The 19,652-nt window shown below is 46.0% G+C and overlaps 1 pseudogene; it reads left to right on the forward strand.

The window, feature by feature from the left end:
• The first annotated feature begins 15,685 nt into the window (after positions 1-15,685).
• On the forward strand, positions 15,686-15,890 carry LOC115933916 (uncharacterized; annotated as a pseudogene).
• The last annotated feature ends 3,762 nt before the right edge of the window (positions 15,891-19,652 follow it).

Below are 19,652 nucleotides of genomic sequence, written 5' to 3' on the forward strand. Positions count from 1 at the left end.
CATTAATCAGAGGTCATCTATGACCCTGGCATTTTGTGGACAGCTTCATTGGACATTCAGAGGGCACTGTACAAGAATCTTACCACAACCTCTAATTTATGGGGCTTGGAAACATGATGAGAAATAATATTAACCTTGTCTACAATTGGATTCTGAGCCACGCAGATGTTTCAAAGGGCTCAAGGGCTACATAGGAGCCAGATCACAGCAATGGGTGAGGAAGTTTTTGATAGCCATAAGGGGAGGTAGTGGGATTAATGCAAAAGAGCCACAATTCTGGCCATATAAAGAAGCTGGGCTTGACTAATGAACCATCCCCACCTCCAATCCAGGTCTCAGCTTGTGCCCATAGTCTCTGAGCAGAAGAGGATCATTTGGGAAAATGGACAGAGAACATATCATGAGAGGGAGGGGCCCAAGTTGCAACACTGCTTCTTCCTCTACTTCCCAGAGAACTGGGGAGGAGAATAGAAAAAATAGTCTCATGGGGGCAAAGATCCCCACCAAGGGTCACAGGCAGGAAGAGGGAAAGGTGCCCTGGGTATGAGAGAGCCCCTCACACTGGGGCCCAGTGTTCCATGAGACAAGACATCAGTGGCACAGCAAAGTGAGCCAACAACCACAGGTCCCTGAGATTAGGGCCGGCCAAGGTACAGGAGGGATAACCTTGAGGTATTCTTCACATTTCAAAGATCAAGAAGAAGTCCTACAGGCATTCAGGTTGGGGGAGAAACCTCAATGGTTAAGAGCAGAGGGAGGGAATGTCACTATCATAGTCCTCATTCAGGGCACCAAATGCAACTGGACAACAGGACAGCAACTCAGACTTTCGAGGAGCCAAAATTCATCGCTCAAGATTTCTGTATTCTCTCAGGCCAGTGTTTACATTGTGAGGATGATAGAGAGATATGTTCATAGATACAGGACTCAAAAGGTTAGATGAGCAAGAACTGGATGAAAATAAAGATTACAAGGAAGGCATGGTCCAAAGACATGACAGTAGGAATCCAACCCAGCAGGGCATACATTAATGTCCAGATGATTAATGTGCTTATAGAGTGCAAAGGCCAAAATAGTTATTGCAAGAATACATAACAAATAAAATGTGTTCATAAATCAAGCACAAGATGCCCGTGTTAGTCAAACAAAACCTGAGTGTTGGAAGCAAGGAAAGGAGAAAATCAAGCATGCTAAAGTTTCTCATTTTATATGGGGTGAAAGACAGTTGTTGGTATATTATTAATGCTGGCGGAGAAATAGAGGTATAAATATGTGGATTAAGTAAGGTGGACTTGGTAGAATAAAAGTGTTTTGCTTTTAAATTACAAAAAAAAAGAGTAAGCAAGACAATAACCTTAGCAATATAATGAATAATAATAGCAAAGCATGGAAGGGTGAAACAACAGGAAACATAACAGATGACTTAAAATAAGACCAAATAAAACCTGATTACAGTAAGACCGAGAGAGAGAGCATCCAACTATCAAATGAGTCAGAAGATAAAATCTAACTCTCTTTCTCATTCACAAGCTATGGAAAATCAAACACAGCAGCACTGTGGAGCTCAGGCAGCCCCCCAGGGCAGCCGCGTGGGTTCCAAGGAGTGTTCTGCTATGCACCGTATGAAGCCCAGAACCAGGGAGATGCACAGTAAAGAAAGAACAGAGATGCAAGTGAGGACATCAGAAAAAAGTACAATACCACTAGGAAATGTGTAGAAGGATGTCAAAAGGTTATCTGCATATTAAAAATTACAATTCCGCACAAAGCCAACATTTGCTATGTGCCTTGCATGGTTCTATACAATTTACAATCAACGATTTGTGATTCACTCCTGCAGACAACTCTCACAATTGCTCTTTCTGTGTCAGAGATGAGGAAACTGTGTTTTTGGAGCCCCTATCTCCTGCTTAAAATAGCTCTGAATCCCTCCTCCACTCCACTGTCTCCAACCAGGGCATCCCCAGGAGCACTTTAAGTCGGACATCACAGACTTTGAGAGCTCAGAAGCAATGAACACACAGGGGACTGTGAACACCCAGCCAGCCTTGAGAGATGAAGAGCAGAAGAGGTTTGAACACGATGATATGATTAATACACTTGGCTCCGTGGCTCAGACTTTGTTCCCCAAAGACACATCAGGTGGATTTTTTTTCAAACACCCGTGAGTCATTTAATAATATCTACCTGAGAGAGATGGCTTGGGGCATCAAACCAGATCCTGGACCAAAAAGAACATCTTGGAAAATTATTTTTTTAAAATGTTGAAATCATACAGGCCACATTCTCTGACCACATTGCAATAAGTTAGATATCTATCACAAAAGAGGGAAAACAGAAAAATACCAAACCACTTGGAAGCTTTCCAAAATCTTTCTTAACCCTTTGCTTAATGAAAAAATAAAAAATCGTAAATCATATGATTTGGCTGTATGTCCCCACTCAAATCTCATCTCAAATTATAATCCCCACGTGTTGAGGGAGGAAACTGTAATCCCCATGTGCCAAGGGAGGGAAGTGATTGGATCACGGGGGCAGTTTCCCCCATGCTGTTCTGGTGATAGTGAGTAAGTTCTCACAAAATCTGATGGTTTTATAAGGGTTTGGAAGTTTCTCCTTCATTCTTCTCTCTCCTGCAGCCTTGTGAAGAAGGTGTTTGCTTCCCCTTTGCCTTCTGTCATGATTGTAAGTTTCTTGAGGCCTCCCCAGCCATGTGGAACTGTGAGTCCATTAAATTTCTTTCCTTTACAAATTATCCAGTCTTGGGTATTTCTTTATAGCAGTGTGAGAATGGACTAATACAGTAAAAAATTCCGATAAAGTCCTGGTAGCCACAATACCACATATCAAAACACGTGAGATGAGGCTAATGTTGTAATTAGAAGAAAATTTATACTTCTCAATGCTCTAATCATTAGAAAGAGAGAAGTGAAATTCACTATTATGCATAAGAGGAGCCACAAAATAAATTATGGGAAAGCAGGAGATTGTGTGTCAATCTACCCAGCTTTTCCATTTCTGCTGCTAATGTCTGCTGTATCATAACTAATTACAAAGTCAAGAGCAGGTGCCTTAAAAACAAACACAGTAAGAAGTAAAAACTAAAAGAAGATCAAGCATTCATGACCAGCCTGGGCAACAGAGTGAGACCCTGCCTCAAACATAAAAATAAAAAGAAGGAAGGAAGGGAGGGAGGAAAGAAGGAAGGAAGGAAGGAGAGAGAGAGACAGAGAGAGAGAAAGACAGACAGAGACGTTGGCAAAACTGGAAAAGAATAAAGATAGGAAGCATAACTATGTACTGTTAAGAAGGCTGACAGGTTTAACCAGAAATGCACAAGAAATTTGTTTTTAAATTACAAGAGATAAGGAGGCAGAACAAGATGACCAATTAGAAGCCTCCACCAATCGTCCTTCCTGCAGAAACACCACACTGGACAACTGTTCACACTAAAACACCATAATAAGAACCAAAAATCACGTGAGTGATCACAGTACCTGGTTTTAACATCATATTAAGGAAAGAGGCACTGAAGAGGGCAGAAAAGAGTCTTGAATCACCTTCCCCGACCCTGAGCAGCAGCCATGTAGTATGGACAGAGAATCTGTGCATTCAGAGAGGGAGAGTGCAGTGACTGTGGGACTTTGCATTGGAACTCAGAGCTGCCTCATCACAGCGGAAAGCAACACAGCGCAGAATGCAGCCAGTGCCCATGGAGGGAGCATTCAGACCAGCCGTAGGCAGAGGGGAATCACCTGACCTGGCTCGGAACCTGAGTTCCAGCAAGCCTCACCACCTTTCAAGTCCTCAATAAACTCGAGGCCACAAGGACTGCAACTCCTCCTGGGCAAGTCCTGCTGTTATGCTGGGCTCAGAGCCAGTAGGTTTGAGGGACATGCAACGTAGTGAGAAACCGGCCGGAGTGACTAAGTGAGGGCTTGCACCACCCCTCTCCCAACTCCAGGCAGTGCAGCTCAAAGCTCCAGGAGAGACCTCTTTCTCTCCTTGAGGAGAGGAGAGGAGAGAATCAAGAGGACTTTGTTTTGCATCTTGGACACTAGCTCAGCAACAGCAGGATAGGGCACTGGACAGAGTCCTGAGGTCCTCATTCCAGGCCCTAGCTCCCAGATGAGATTTCTAGACACACCCTGCATCAGAAAGGAACCTGCTACCTTGAAGGGAAGGACCCAGCCCTGGCAGGATTCATCACCTGCTGAATAAAGAGCGCTTGAATCCTGAATAATCAGCAGTGGTAACCAGGCAGTACTCACCATGAGCCTTAGTTGAGACTCAGAGCTCTGCTGGCTTCAGCTGTGGTGGCTATAGGGCTCTAGGGAGAGACCCCTTTTGCTTGAGGAAAGGAGAGACACCTCAGTAAAGTGTAAAGTGGATTTTGTCTTGAGCTTAGGTGCCAGCTTGGTCACAGTTGGACAGAGCACCAAGCAGTTTCCTGAGGTCTCTGATCCCAGGCCTTGGCTCCTAGGTGGCATTTATGGACCTACCCTGGGCCAGCAGGGAGTCAAATGCCCTGAAGGGTGAGTCCCAGGCCTGGCAGCATTCACCACAAGCTAATTGAAGAGCCCTTGAGCCTTTAGTGAACACTGGCGGTAGCCAGGCAATATTCCCTACAGGTCTGGGATTGGAATGGCCATAGGGAGACTCCTCTGCTTGAGGAAAGGGGAGGAAAGAGTGGAAAGGACTTTGACTTGTGGCTTAAATACTAGCTCAGCTGCAAAAGAATAGAGCACCAAGTAGATTCCTAAGGTTCCCAACTCCAGGCCTAGGCTCCCAGATGGCATCTCTGGACCAATCTGGGGCTGGGAGAAACCTGCCACCCATAACGGAAGGACACAAGCCTGGCTGGATTCATCACCTGCTGATTGTAGAGCCCTTGGGCCCTGAGTAAACACAGCAGCCAGGCAGTGGTCACTTCAGGCCTTAGGTGAGACTCAGTGCTGTGCTGGCTTTGGGTCTGACACAGCACCATCCCAGGGGTAGTGACCTCAGGAGTGTTTGTCACCCTACTCCAGCTCCAGGTAGCTCAACATAGACAGAAAGACTCCATTTGTTAGAAGGTAAGTAAGGGAAAAGAACAAGAGTCTCTTTCTGGTAATTGAGGGAATTCTCACAGATCTTACCCAAACCACCAGGGTGGTACCTCTGTGAGTCTGCAGAAGCCACAGCATTACTGGGCTTAGGGTGTCCCCTAAAGCAGATATGGCTGCAGTGACTAAAGACTTAGATTACAACACTCAAGTCTCTTTGAATACCTAGAAAGCCTTCCCAAGAAGGGTGGGTACAAAAAAGCCCAGACTGCAAAGACTACAGTAAATATTTAACTCTTCAACACCAGACATGAATGAACATCAGCAAACATCAAGGCCATCCAGGAAAACATGACCTCACCAAAAAACTAAATAAGGCACCATGAGTAATCCTGGAGAGGCAGGGATATGTGGCCTCTCAGACACAGAATTCAAAATAGCTGTTTGAGGAATCTCAACAAAATCCAAGGTAACACAGAGAAGGAATTCAGGATCTTATCAGACAAATTTAACAAAGAGATGAAGTAATTTAATAGAATCAAGCAGAAATTCTGGAGCTGAAAAGTGCAGTTGACATATTGAAGAATGCATCAGAGTATCTTGATAGCAGACATGATCAAGCAGAAGAAAGAATACACGAGCTTGAAGACAGGACATTTGAAAATGCACAGAAGAGACAAAAGATAAAAGAATAAAATAGAATGAGTCACACCTACAAGATCTAGAGAATAGCCTCAAAAGAGCACATCTAAAACTATTGGCCTTAAAGAGAAAGGAGAGAGAGAGATCGGGGTAGAATGTTAATTCGAAGGGATTATAATATAGAACTTCCCAAATCTAGGGAAAGATATCAATAATCAAGTATGAAAAGGTGATAGAATACCAAGCAGATTTAACCCAAATAATACTATCCCAAGACATTGAATAATCAAACTCCCAAAGGTCAAAGATAAAGAAAGAATCCTAAAGGCAGCAAAAGAAAAGAAACAACTAACACACAATGAAGCTCTAATACATCTGGCAGCAGACTTCTTTGTGGAAACCTTACAGGCCAGGAGAGAGTGGCATGACACATTTAAGGTGATGAAGGGAAAAACCTTTTATCCTAGAATAGTATATCCAGTGAAAATATCCTTCAGACATGAAGGAGAAATAAAAACTTTCCCAAACAAAAGCTGAAAGATCTCATCAACACCAGACCTGCCCTACAAGAAATGCTAAAAGGAGTTCTGAAAGAACCTGAAAGAAAAGGATATTGAGTAATAAGAAATCATCTGAAGGTACAGAACTCACTGGTAATTGTAAGTACACAGAAAAACACAGAATATTATAACACTGTAATTGTCGTGTGTAAACTACTTATATCTTGAGTAGGAAGACTAAAAGATGAACCTGTCAAAAATAGTAACTATAACAACTTTTCAAGACATAGACAATATGAGATATAAATAGAAACAACAAAAAGTTACAAAGCAGGGGGATTAAGTTAAAGTGTAGAGTTTCTATTAGTTTTCTCTTTGCTTGCTTGTTTGTTTTTGCAATCAGTGTTAACTTTTCATCAGTTTAAAAATAATGGGCTATACAGTATTATTTGAGAGCCTCACGGTAATCTCAAATAAAAAAAAATACAACAGATACATAAAAAATAAAAAGCAATAAATTAAACATACCACCTGAGAAAATCATCTTCACTATTAAGGAAGGCAGGAAGAAAGGAAAGAAGAAGGAGAAGACCGCAAAACAACCAGGAAACAAATAACAAAATGGCAGGAGTAAGTCCTTATTTATCAATAATAACATTGAATATAAATAGACAAAACCCTCCAAAGACATAGAGTGGCTGAATGAATAATAAAAAAAAAAGAACCAATGATCTGTTGCCTAACAGAAATGCACTTATCTATAAAGACACACACAGACTGAAAATAAAGAAACAGAGAAAGCTATTCCATGCAAATGGAAACCAAAAGAAAAAGCAAGAGTAGCTATACTTGTATAAGACAAAATATATTTCAAGACAAAAACTATAAAAAGAGACAAAAACGGTCATTATATAATGATAAAGGTGTTAATTCCGCAAGAGGAAATAATAATTCTAAATATATATGCACCAAACACTGGAGCATCCAGATATATAAAGCAAATATTATTAGAGCTTAAAAAGAGAGATAGACCCAATACAATAATAGCTACAAACTTCAACACCCCATTTTCAGATCTTCCAGAGAGAAAATCAACAAAGAAACATCGGACTTAAACTGCACTATAAACCAAACCAAACGGACCTAATAAATATTTACAGAACATTTCATCCAACAGCTGCAAAATACACATTCTTCTCCTCAGCACATGAATCATTCTCAAAGATAGACCATAAGTCAAGCCACAAAGCAAGTCTTAAAAAATTGAAATCATATCAAGTATCTGACCACAATGGAATAAAACTAGAAATCAATTACAAGAGGAGTTTGTATCAAATTCCTCTTACTATTGATTGTTTGGAAACTATACAAGCACATGGAAATTAATGTGCTGAATGACCAGTGGGTCAATGAAGACATTAAGAAGAAAATTTAAATTTGTCTTCAAATAAATGAAAATGGAAACACAACACACCCAAACCTATGAGACACAGTGAAAGCACTACTAAGATGAAAGTTTATGGTAATAAGCATCAACATCAAAAAAGTAGAAAAACATCAAGCAAGGATGCAAGGATGGTTCAGCATATGCAAATCTAACGAAGCATCTTAAAGAACTAGAAAAGCAAAAGCAAACCAAATCTAAAATTAGTAGAAAAAAAGAAATAATAAGATCAGAGCAGAAATAAGTGAAATCGAAACAAAAAAATACAAAAGATCAATGCAACAAAAGTTGTTTTTTTTAAAAGATAAGAAAAATCAACAAGACTTTAGCCAAGTTAACTAAGAAAAAAGAGAAATGGCCCAAATAAATAAAATTGGAAATGAAAAAGGAGATATTACAACCAATTCTGCAGGAATTCAAAGGATCTTTAGAGGCTACTATGAGCAGCTATATGCCAATAAATTGAAAAATCTAGAAAAAATTGGATAAATTCCTAGACACATACAACCTACCAAGATTGAACCATGAAGAAGTCCAGAACCTGAACACAGCAATAACAAGTAACAACATTGAGCCATAATAAAAAGTCTCCCAAAAAAGAAATGTCAAGGACCTCTTGGCTTCAGTGCTGAATTTTACCAAACATTTAAATAAGAACTCATACCAATCCTACTCAGGCTATTCTTAAAAACAGAAGAGGAGGGACTTCTGTTCTCTGTTTGGAAGAGGAAATATTTCCAAACTCATTCTATGAGGCCAGTATTACCCCGATACCAAAACCAGACCAAGTGAGATCCAGGGATACAAGGAAGGTTCAACATATGCAAATCAATCAATGTAATACATCAAATAAACAGAATGAAGGACAAAAACCATATGACCATTTCAATTGGTGCTGAAAAGGCATTTGATAAAATTCAAAATTCCTTCATGATAAAAAACCTGTGATAAAAGGAACGTTCCTTGGCACAATTAAAACCATATGCTACAGACTCACAGCTGGTATCATACTGAATGAGGAAAAACTGAAAGCCTTTCCTCTTAGATCTGGAATAAGACAAGGATGCCCACTTTCACCACTGTTATTCAACATAGTACTGGAAGTCCTAGCTAGAGCAATCAGACAAAGAAAAAAAATAAAGGGCATCTAAATTGGAAAGGAAGAATATAATATGATCTTATGTTTAGAAAAACCTAAAGAGTCCACCAAAAAAGATTAGAACTGATAAACACGTTCAGTAAAGTTGCAGGATACAAAATTTAAAAAAAATCAGTAGCATTTCTATATGCCAACAGTGAACAATCTGAATAAGAAATAAAGTAATCCCATGTACAATAATGACAAATAAAATAAAATACCCAGGAATAAACTTAACCAAAGAAGTGAAAGATAACTACAACGAAATCTATAAAGCATTGATGCAAGAAAGTGAAGAGGACACCAAAAAAATGGAGAGATATTCCATGTTAATGGATTGGAAGAATCAACATTAAAATGTCCATACTACCCAAAGCGATCTGCAGATTCAATTCAGTCTCTCTCAAAATACCAATGATGTTCTTCACTTATATAGAAACAATAATCCTAAAATTTATATGGAACCACAAAAGACCCAAAATAGCCAAAGCTATCCTGAGCAAAAAGAATAAAAGTGGAGGAATCCCATTACCTGGATTCAAATTTTATGACAGACCTATAGCAACCCAAAGAGTGTGATACTGGCATAAAAACAGACACATAGAACTTGGAACAGAATAGAGGACCAGAAATAAATCCATACATCTACAGTGAACTCATTTTTGACAAAGGTGCCAAGTACATACACTGGGGAAAGGACAGTCTCTTCAACAAATGATGCTGGGAAAAATGGATATCCAGATCCAGAAGAAAAAAAAATACAGACCTCTATCTCTCACTACATAAAAAATCAAAACAAAATGGATTAAAGACTTAATCTAAGACCTAAAACTATACAACTACTAAAAGAAAACATTAGGGAAACTCTCCAGGACCTTGGACTGGGCAAAGATTTCTTGAGAAATGCCCCACAAGTACAGGTAACAATGCAAAAATGGACAAATAGGATCACATCAAGCTAAAAGGCTTCTGCACAACAAGGGAAACAATCAACACAGTGAAGAGACAACCCACAGAGTGGGAGAAAATATTTGCAAACTACTCATCCAACAAGGGATTAATAACCAGAATATATAAGGAGCTCAAACAACTCAACAGAAAAAAAAATCTAATAATAGGGAAAAGACCTGAATATACATTTCTCAAAAGGAGACAAACAAATGGCAAGCAGGTATCTATGCAAAGGTGCTCAATATCATTGATCATCAGAGAAATGCAAACCAAAGCTACAATGTGATATCTCACCCCAGTTAAAGTGGTTTATATCCAAAAGATAAACAACAAGTGCTGGCGAGGATGTGGAGAAAAGGGAAGCCATGTACCCTGTTGGTGGGAATATAAATTAGAACAGCCGCCATGGAGAACAGTTTGGAGGTTTCCCAAAAAACTAAAAGTAGAACAGCTACAGGACCCAGCAATCCCACCACTAGGTATCTGCACTTCCATGTTTGTTGCAGCACTGCTCACAATGGCCAAATGTGGAAGAAAGCTGTGTCTATCAACAGATGACTAGACAAAGAAAATGTGGTGCATATACACAATGGAGTACTATTCAGCCATAAAAAAGAATGAGATCCAGTTATGTGCTACAACATGGCTGGAACTGAGATCATTATGTTAAGTGAATTAAGCGAGGCTCAGAAAGACAAACTGTGCATGTTCTCACTTATTTGTGGGAGCCAAGAATTAACACAATTGAACAAATGGGGATAGAGAGTAGAATGATGGTTACCAAAGGCAGAGAAGGGTAATGGGGGTGGCAGGGGGCAGTGGGGATGGTTAATGGGTACAACAATATAATGAAATAGAATGAATAAGATCTAGTGTTTGATAGCATAACAGAGTAACTGTAGTGAACAATAATTTGTTGTACATTTAAAAATAACTAAAAGAGTGTAATTAGGTTGTTTGTAACACAGAGAAAGGATAAATGCTTGAGGTGATGGACACCCCATTTACCCCGAGTGATTATTACACACGCATGCCTGTATCCACATATCTCATGCGCCCTATAAATATATACATTTGCTATGTACCCATAGAAGTTTTTTTAAAAATTACACAAGACTTTGGTGTATAATTTTGTGGAAAGCAATTTTACCATATCCACAAACTAAATAATTTTCTAGGAAAATATAAATTACCAAAGATGGCTTTTGAGAGATAAGAAACACATAAAGTTTGATAACATTACAAAATTGAGAGTTACTTTTAAAATTCCCCTTAAAAGACTCCCTGTCAAGTGATGGATAAGTCTATGGTTTTAAATCACATTGAATGGTGATACCAAACCAGGCCTCAGGGAGCTGGGGCATTAACTCCCGTAGAGTGGCTCCCATCCCCAAAGACACAGCCCCTGCTGCTGCCGTGAGCACTTCCAACTGTGGGGTAGGCCGCTGTCACCTACATGTCACAGTCTAGAACGCTGAGGAACAGAGAGGTCAGTGACCCCACCCAGGCTGCTCAGCTGGTGAGAGCTGTGTGGGCAGTGGGACCCGGGCACACTTGGGATCACCATGTTCTACTGGTAACCCCGAAGAGATGGCTAAGGAAGGAGGATCAAGCCTCGGTCAGGAGATCGGAGGGCACTCAGAGATCTGCGTCAATGCCTTGGCTGTGCAGGTGGAGAAACTGAGGCCCAGAGATGAGGACTCTCTACTCCTAGGTCACAGGACAAGCTGCAGGAGATGCCAGCATTGTGAAGTGCTCCATCCTCTAAGTCCCGCCAAGTTGATTTTCTCTCCCCAGAGTCGCACAGCGACCCCCATGGGCAAGGGCTTCCTGCCTCAGAGCCTCGCCGTCCATGCTGCATGCCAGAGGCCAGGTCTCACTTGGTCCTCATGTCACCCCAAGGCCACCGTGTGAACAGCCCCGGTGGGCACAAAGCCACCTCCAGCTGCAGAGCCTCGCTCCTTTCCATGTGCTGTCCAGAAACCCTGGACTTTCCAAGTCTCCAAAGGTCCCCCTTTTGATGCACAGAGTCTAAAAATAAATGTAAAAGGCTTACTGGTGATTCTTACAGCACTACAAATTTATTTCATCATAAGACACCCTTAACAGTGAAATGCAAATTACAGAGTGGAAGAAGATTTTTGCAATACACATGCCTGACTAAAGCCTCAAATCCAGAATATAAAAAGAACTTGAAATCAGAAAGACAGGCAACTGAATGCAAGAAGGAGCAAAAAACCTGAAGAGATGGCTTTGAGAACTGGGCCTCTCACAGGGCTCATGAGCCCATGAACAGGTGCTTGGCATCCTCACTCCCCAGGGAAGAGCAACTTCAGGCCACCACACTTCAGAATGGCTCTAACTAAACAAACAAACAAACAAACAAACAAACAAACAGAACCCATGGGGGAATGCTGAGCAGTCGAAATTCTCATACAGTATTGATGGGAATGTAAATTGTTAGAGCTGCTTTGGAAAACACTTTGGCAGGGTTTTCTTAAAACCGAATATTTTCATATTCTATGATGCACAAATTGCATGTGTATAAATATATAAATATTTCCAATAGAAATGCATCCATATATGCACCAAAAGATGTGCTGATAATGTGCATAACAGCATAAATATAATAGACCCCAACTACTAACTACCCCAACACCTGTGGATCCATCGAGTTGCCTGTATCCATCAGATGGGTCTATTCACACATTGGAATACTATACAGCCATGAACAATCACAAACTGCAGCTACCACAGTGAGAAGGATACAATAAAGGCCCAATACAGCACAAAACACTCCACAAACTGCAGTTACGCACAGTGAGGATACAATAAAAGCTCAACACAGCACAAAACTCTCCACGTCCTTCACTTTATAAGAAGCTTTGAAACAGGCAATACTCACCTTTGGTGATGGACATCAGACTAGGGGTTAGTTTTAAGAAGAACATAAGGAGGTTTCTGGAAAACTGGAAATGCTCTGCCTTTTCCTGTGTGCTGGTTACATGGATGTATTCACTTTGCAAACGTTCGCTGGGCCGGATGCTGTGCTTTATGTCACTTCTTGAATGTGTGATATATTTCATAAAAATAACATAAAAGGCTCACCAGCAATTTAAAAACAACTGATTTTTGCTAAAACCAGGAAAAAACTCCATTGAAGTCCCCTCCCCTTGGAAAAAAGAATAAGCTCATCTTTTTGAGTTTGAAACAACAGAAGCAACAAACCCTGCAGTTGTGCTTGCAGAATACGTTTGTTTCTGACCTGAACTCATACTTTGTCCCGGGCAGAGCTGAGTGTTGCTCAGCAGAGAGGGACAAGTCCCAGAGCATCACCTCCTTGTGCCTCTGGGTGTGTTTGTGCCTGTGCTTAGGGGTGAAGGGAGGAAGGAAATAGCTTGAATTAAGCGCCTGAGAGACTGGCAATACTAGCAAGGTCGAGAACAAAGCAATAGCTTTTGGCCTGTTCTCATCAGACTGAAACATGTGGGTTCCAGCTTGCACGTGGGCACCGCACCCTGCACCACGCCAGTGAGGGAGCCGCAGTGTGCCCTGACAGCAGCCCTGCTTCTGCCCGCCTCTATGCCTCCTAGCAGCAGGGCAAGCCTCCTCTGCAAGCATCTGCTGGCCTATCGATGGGAGAGGACGGGCAGGCTGGCAGTGCCACTGCTGAGAACCTCAGTGAAACAGGAGGGGATTTTGGCTGCAGCATGGTGTTTGAAAGCCCTATTTCTATTCTTTATCATTTTTTATTGTTTCTATTCGTTAGAAGTAAAGGATCTAATCTGAGTAAATAGACTTCAGATTGGAAATGGGGAATTTTCTGGGCAGCCCAGTGGGTCCCTGCCCCTCCAGCTCTGGGAGATGCCCCACCCGTCAGAGAAATGCAACAAACAGAGAGGCCACATGGGGTCCCGTGACAGAGGCCACGTGAGAGCCAAGAACCCCAGGTGTTGACAGGGACATGCAACACAGCAGTGACCGTGTGTGCCAGGGATGGTCAGCGGTGACCGTGTGCGCCAGGGGCGGTCAGCGGTGACCATGTGTGCTGAGGACGGTCAGCGGTGACCGTGTGCACTGAGGACGGTCAGCAGCATCTATTGGATTCCCTCCATCTTGGGGCTGCTGTGAGCAGCCATTCCCTGAGCAGCCCTGTCCCGCACACAGGCAGCTGCCCACAGAGAACACGCTGGCACCAGGAGGGATGAAGGCAGAGGAGAATCGTGAAGCGCTGCATGTGGTCAGACAAGCAAGTCTTCCTGGCGCTGACCAATGCCTTGAAAGACGGATGTGGGGTGTAGGGAAGTGTGAAAGTGTGAGAGTTGGGGGGCCCGTGGAAGGGGTGACACATGGCAGTACCCTGTACCTTCCATCAGAGGCACTCAGCGGACATCCCCACTGCAGCCAGCCTGGTCTGCCACCGAGGGGCACCCAGCACCACCGCCGGCTCAGCAGCCTCAGGACAGGGGTGCTCAGCCCTGGCTGCACACTGGGGTCATCTGGGAAGCTTAGAGCAATCTGCTGACCCCTGAGTCCCAGCCCCAGCGGGCCTGGCTCAGCCCGTCCAGGTTTCAAGCGCTCCCAGGCAGATTGCACATCCAGCCCAGGCCAGAGCCACTGCATGGGAGGACTCTGCACTTAGAACAGCATAGTGTTGATACCTGAGGGACCCAGGGGCTGCCAACTTGTAGGAAAACATGCCCTGAGGCTGCATCAGCCACTGCCCCACATCCATTTGAACAATGTGGCACCTGACCCACCACCTCCAACTCCAACCCCAGGCCTGGTCCAGCTCCAGCACCTCCCTCAGCCCCCACCCAGCCTGTGTGGCCTCCCAGTGAACACTTCAGGTTAGCTCCTCCGCAGGCTCCCCATGGTCAGCCACTCAGAGCCTGGCCCTGGGGGTGGGGCTTGGTCCTCCCCATGCCAACAGCATGATCTACATCCAGGGCCTGCCCTGCTGCCCCGACAGGCCAAGGTGACGAGGGCTGCAAAAGCCACCTGAGCAGGGGAGTGGGGGAGGGGGATTGCTTTTCCAGCCTCATGTGTTCTGAGGTCTGGGATGAGCCTGAGCAACAGAGAGGCCACTGGGAGGCCGACTGGTGTCCACAGGGGTGGGTGAGCCACCGAGAGGCCACTGGGAGACCGGCTGGTGTCCAGAGGGGTGGGTGAGCCACAGAGAGGCCACTGGAGACCGGCTGGTGTCCAGAGGGGTGGGCAAGCCACTGAGAGGCCACTGGGAGACCAGCTGGTATCCAGAGGGGTGGGCGAGCCAACGAGAGGCCACTGGGAGGCCGGCTGGTATCCAGAGGGGAGGGTGAGCCACTGGGATGCCCACCCTGAGATGGCAGAAACTGAAAGGCACGGACAGATGGGAACCCTGGCACAGTAAGGAAGGTTTTTAAATGTGTTTTTATCAGGGACAGCAAAGTCCCCTTCAACCATGTGCAGCCATGGGCAAGGCGCCGCCCGGTACGACCTGCAGCTCCGTTGACCCTGCCAGGCAGGGCTTCTTGGTTTTAAGGACCAATAAGCGACTGAATCCAAGAATCAATGGATCTTTTTCTAGTTGACCAAATGTTTTCATTAAAGTATAGTTGATTTGTATTTCAAGACAACCAAAAAAGGTCAGCAGTTACTTTAAAAGACTAGAAACTGGCCAGGTGCCACGGCTCACACCTGTAATCCCAGCACTTTGGGAGACTGAGGTTGGCGGATCACATGAGGTCAGGAGTTCATGACCAGCCTGGACAACATGGTGAAACTGCATCTCTACTAAAAACAGAAAATTAGCCAGATGTGGTGGCGTGCGCCTGTAATCCCAGCTAGTCGGGATGCTGAGGCAGGAGAATCACTTGAACCCAGGAGGCGGAGGTTGCAGTGAGCCGAGATTACACCATTGCACTCCATCCTGGGTGACAGAGCAAGAGTCTGTCTCGAAAAAAAAAAAAAGACTAGAAACGGAAAGACTATGCATTCTGGGATCATTTCGATAGCTCGTTCCTAGAGAAGTTTCTCTGAGTAACAGAAGCCACAAGGAGCAGGCCCAGTGTTCCCTCCCGAGCAGGAGCCGTCGTCTGTGTTGCTTCCCTGCAAGTACCATTCGCCACTGATGACCATTCTTCTGTTCCTCTGGGAGAGTAAGAGGGAGAGGATGTAGTCGGAGAGGTTTATCTTACTTGTTAAAAAAAAAAAAATGACCAGAAATGGAAAATATCATCACCCCAACGGCCTCTTCAGCCTTGCTTCTGTGGACACACAAGACAATGGTTTGCTAGGGTTATACTTGAGTAATTTCGCTCACTCGCTTTTTGCCAGAGAATAGCACTTTCTTGATTAAGAGATGAACCCCCTAGGCTTGGCTGCCAAGGTTTTTACTTTTCATCTAGGTTCATCACCGAGTGCCTGGGTGGCAAGCGCCCTGGAGGCAGGAGGCCAGAGGTCTGATCTCCACGCAGGTGCAGCCACGGCGTGGGCGGGCTGACGGGTGGGGTGAGCTGAGGTCCTTCCCTCCTGGGGTTCCAGGAGGGAACACATAGCCCTGCCCGGAGTGATGGGAGCAGGGCCTTTACTAAGGTGCTGCAGTCGGGTGTGGGGGGTCAGGAGGGGCCCCGGGAACTCAGGTTCTGAAGGGGTGGGGGCCGTTGTCCTCTCTGAACTGACCGGCCAGTGGAGGGGCTCCTGGCAGGCCATGTGAGGAGGGGGCTGCTGCACAGTGGCCAGGGAATGGCCACAGCCTGCCCGAGCCCCCTCCGGCCCCCTGTCGTCTGTCACAGCCAGAGTCTCTGCTGCCACGGCTCTGGCATTTGGACCGGGTCCACAGCATCTACAGGCCCTCGGATGCTGGACAGTGTGGAATAGCTGGAACAGCTGTGCCCCATGCTGGGGAACGGAGGGCCTGGTGAGACAGCCCCCTGCTCTCCACGGGCCTCACACACCTGGCCTGGCTCTGGCCAGCTGGATCCCACGGGCGGAAGGCCTGGCCAGGTCCTGCCTCTGGGGCCCCCTCAGCCCAGGCTGATGTCTCAGGGTGACCCAGTTCCTCTTCTCGAGCCCCGAGTCCCGAGTCCAGCAGGCCCCATGGAGTGGCTGCCCACAGGCCCCAGTCACGTCGCCCCTCTGGCTAGAGCCGCTTGCAGCCTGAGTGAGCCAGGCCGAGGGCCAGTGGCCTGCCCGCCTCCCCACCACGAGCACAGGCAGGGGAAGGAAGGGCTCCCAGTACCCCCTGGGGCATGTGAGCAGGAGCCCCCTGGCTCTCCCAGGCCCGGTGCCCTCCAGCTAAGCCTCTGCTTCCAGTAGGAACTGAGCTGGGGGACGAGCCCCTCTCGGCCACCACACCCTGGAGGCGTCGAGGGTCCATCACTGGCCCCTCCAAGGTCAGACTCGGGCCTTTCCCCACAGATGGGAGGGCTTCACTGTAGCTCCTCACTGGGCTTCCCACGGTCAGCTGCTCAGAGCCTGGCCCTGGGGGTGGGGCTCGGAACTCCCCACGACAACAGTGTGAGAGGCCGAGGGTGAGCTTGTTTCGTGACATGAAGACCACGGTGAGGATTTGGCAGGGAACACAGTGCAGCCACACAGTGGAACGTGGACCTCTACAGTGACTCTGTGAGTGAAGGCAGAAGGAGGGAATGAATGAAGTGAGCTTCAGGGGGTCGCCAAGCCGCTGCCAAGCCCGGAATCTTCCATGGGCACAAAGCCCAGGGAACACAAACCATGTCTGCCCAGAAAATGCCCCGTGTCCTTGGGAGGAGAGGTCCACTGCCGCCAGCTCTGAACCCAGACACGCTGAGGGAAATATTGACAGACCTCTATACCTCTTGAATCTTAACAACTTACGGAGGCTGAAAGATCTCTTCAAAGTGAATATTTCAGGTGAAAAGACAAGTGAGGCAGCGGGCAAGGAAATATTTGTGACATTAAACACAAAAGATTCGCATCTGGAATGCATAAGCCCGTCACGTCTCTAAGCAAAGACCAATGGCTCAAAGGAAAGTGAGGCAGGCATCCAGCATCCAGTGATCATCCAGAGATGCTGGGCTGGCCAGGGAGCAGGGCACACAGGGGAGGCGACAGTGGGCAGCAGGGGAAGGAGTATGGAGGCCGAGATCATCCAGAGATGCTGGGCTGGCCGGGGAGCAGGGGACGCAGGGGAGGCGACAGTGGGCGGCAGGGGAAGGAGTATGGAGGCGGAGATCATCCAGAGATGCTGGGCTGGCCAGGGAGCAGGGGACGCAGGGGAGGCGACAGTGCGTGGCAGGGGCAAGAGTATGGAGGCCGAGGGTGTTGGGTTGGGATGCCTGGTCCTATCAGAAGCATGAGGGTGCACAGCCCGGAGAGGCAACGGCACAATTTCTGTCCAAATGATCCATGTCCTGCTGACATGGCTATGAACCCAGACATTCCATTTTAGGAACATTTGTGGACACACACATTCCACAGTTTGCTGTGGCTGTGACCACTCGGGCATTACCTTGGGGACACAGCTGTGAGCAAAACAGACAAAATCCTCAACCTCACTGGGCTGACCATGGACAGAGCTTACATCAAAGGGTGCACGGGAAGCAACAAAAGTCAAACCTTGTCAATAGTGCAGCACTACTGATACGCACACACATAGGGAAATACATCATGATCCGCATGTGGGGGCTGAAATGAATGAGTTCCTTCTATTCTGACACACATCTCTAAATCACATTATTACCTTGAAAAGCCAGCATGTATATGTGTTAAACTAAGGTTATATTTATATGCACACAACCTTAAACATATGCAAATGTGTCAGAAAAAAAGAGAAAACCTCATTGTTAAGGGTGATTACTCTGAAAAGAGAGCAGAGCAGACGGGCCCTGTGAGTTCTGCCCTGTACTTCAGCATCGCTTTGGTTTCTGTAGTGAGCACATGGCCCCCCACAGCCCTTAGCCTTCTCCCCAACTGCTGGGCATTGATTCCCAATCTGAACAGAGGGTCTCAGCCGTGCTGTGGGTTCTAGCACCAATCCCCAGGCCTCTCCTTTCCCCTTCCTTCTCTTTCTCCTCATTCCTCCTCCCTCTCCCTCTTCCCCGTTCTCTCTCCCCAGCCCTCCCTTCCTCCCTGTCTCATTTCGTGGGTGCCTCCCAGGGCCAGGCCCTATGTCTCACGATAGGACCCTGAGACAAATAGACCCAGGCCAGTGCAGGAGACAGGCAGGGACCTTACCACTGGCAATGGGGTCTGCCTGGGGAAGGGGCAGCCTTCACCTCAGCCTCTAAGACAAGGTGCTCCAAGGAGGACAAAACGGGACCTAAGTCAGGTGGGATGGCAAGGCCCCAACACTCCTTCTGACCTCAGCGCTGAGTGCTGGGAGGTGCAGGTGCTAGGCTGCAGGCCTGGGGGCTGGTCTCCAGCACGTCTTTCAGTAGCCTTGCTTTTTAACTTAACTACCTTGAGTCGTCATTTAATTAACAGACGGTAATCGGTTATGGTGGGAATTGGCTTTAGCCCGAACAATCTAACTTTGAGCAGAGAGTGCTATTTTGTGTTGGTCAGAATGTAATCCCCTTAGACTGTGGCTGTGATTAATGGGAGACGGGGGGAGAGGCTGGATGAGCCCCTAGGGGGAATCGGGCAGTAGTGAGGCTGCTGCGGTTTCAAGATATCCTAGCTAAGCATGCTAGTGTTACGTGGAGTTTCCGTGACACCGTGGGCTTCAGAAACCACACTTTGTTCTAGCATTTTCCACATCAGTGAATGCCCTTATCAGGGCCTATTGTGACTCCTGGATCAGATGATTTCACGCCAGGGAGCAGTAGCAGAAGGAGGTTAGTGCAACTCCAGCTAAAGACTGGCCTTGCAGAGCCTCGGTGTGAGCTAAGCAGCCACTGTGGCTGGGGTGACTGGGTGGTCACTTGGTCTGGGTGGGCAGCTCCTGCCCAGCCACTCCTTTGGCCTGC

Source organism: Gorilla gorilla, chromosome 11 (assembly GCF_029281585.2).
Source record: "Gorilla gorilla gorilla isolate KB3781 chromosome 11, NHGRI_mGorGor1-v2.1_pri, whole genome shotgun sequence".
In the NCBI taxonomy this organism is placed as follows: Eukaryota; Metazoa; Chordata; class Mammalia; order Primates; family Hominidae; genus Gorilla; species Gorilla gorilla.